Source organism: Cebus imitator, unplaced genomic scaffold, assembly GCF_001604975.1.
Source record: "Cebus imitator isolate Cc_AM_T3 unplaced genomic scaffold, Cebus_imitator-1.0 Scaffold365, whole genome shotgun sequence".
Taxonomy (NCBI): domain Eukaryota; kingdom Metazoa; phylum Chordata; class Mammalia; order Primates; family Cebidae; genus Cebus; species Cebus imitator.
The window spans coordinates 833,915-835,000 of NW_016107680.1; the positions used below are offsets into that span (position 1 = coordinate 833,915).

The following is a 1,086-nucleotide window of genomic DNA, read 5'->3' on the forward strand; positions in this document are numbered from 1 at the left end:
AAAAAAAAAAAAAAAAAAAAAAAAAGCCTACATATAAACATATGCAAATATTTCAAAATTATTGCATCAAAAATCTCTAGGGTAAAAAACCTAATCATCCAGTGGCTGAATGATTAAGTAAATGATGGTAAATTACTAAGAAAATGCTACATAGTAAATATTATAATTATGAAAACTGCACCATACTTAGGACAATATTACAGTGATAAGCAACACACATAAATATAAGAACGCATATTATAACAACTAAGTAAAAACTGGTAGGTTTGCAATATTTGGCACAGTTATCCTATCCTCTCCTCGTCCCTACCCCAAATAAATTAAAATTTTAAAGAAATCTTCAAATCTTTACAGTAATTTTTTTTTTTTTTTTTTTTGAGACAAGAGTGTCACTCTGTTGCCCACGCTGGAGTGCAGTGTGCAGTGGTATGATCTCGACCCACTGCAACCTCTGCCTCTGGGGTTCAAGCATTCTGCTGCCTCAGCCTTCCCTGTAGCTGGGATTACAGGCACCGGCCACCATGCCCAGATAATCTTTGTATTTTTAGTAAAGACAGCGTTTCCCCACGTTGGCCAGGCTGGTCTTGAACTCCCGACCTCAGGTAACCTGGCTGCCTCGGCCTCCAAAAGTGCTGAGATTATAGGTGTGAGTCACTGCGCCCCACCTAGAGTTATTTTCTTTATTCTCTGTTGGCAAATTCTAAGAGCACTCTTAAAGCACACCCGTACCCATAGGAAATAAGGCCACATCTGCCCCCTGGCCTGAAATCTTATTGGTTCTGGGCCTTGGCACCATCCTGGCCCTGCCTATGGGGATCAGACTGATTCTGGTAAGGTGACAATAGGGTGACAAAAACAGGCTCATTACCCTCTTCTCCACAGATGAGTTCCAAAGTCTTGGTTGCATTTAAGGAATTGGAACCTGAGAAATGCCAGCAATTGGATGCTATATAGCTGGTAAATATTATTGAATAATATGTGCACATTTATATTTCTAGAAAGACAGTTCATACATTCCAAAAAAAAGAAAAACCCTTTAAGGCATTCCTCACCACTAAAAGGTCATATTCATTGGATGACTGAAAA

The 1,086-nt window shown here is 39.1% G+C and overlaps 1 protein-coding gene across 5 annotated transcripts in view; it reads right to left on the minus strand.

Annotated features, from left to right (window-relative positions):
- ACSL1 (acyl-CoA synthetase long chain family member 1) overlaps positions 1 to 1,086 on the minus strand; it is a 72,120-nt gene that overhangs the window by 26,701 nt on the left and 44,333 nt on the right. The gene's annotated exons all lie outside the window — the stretch shown is intronic.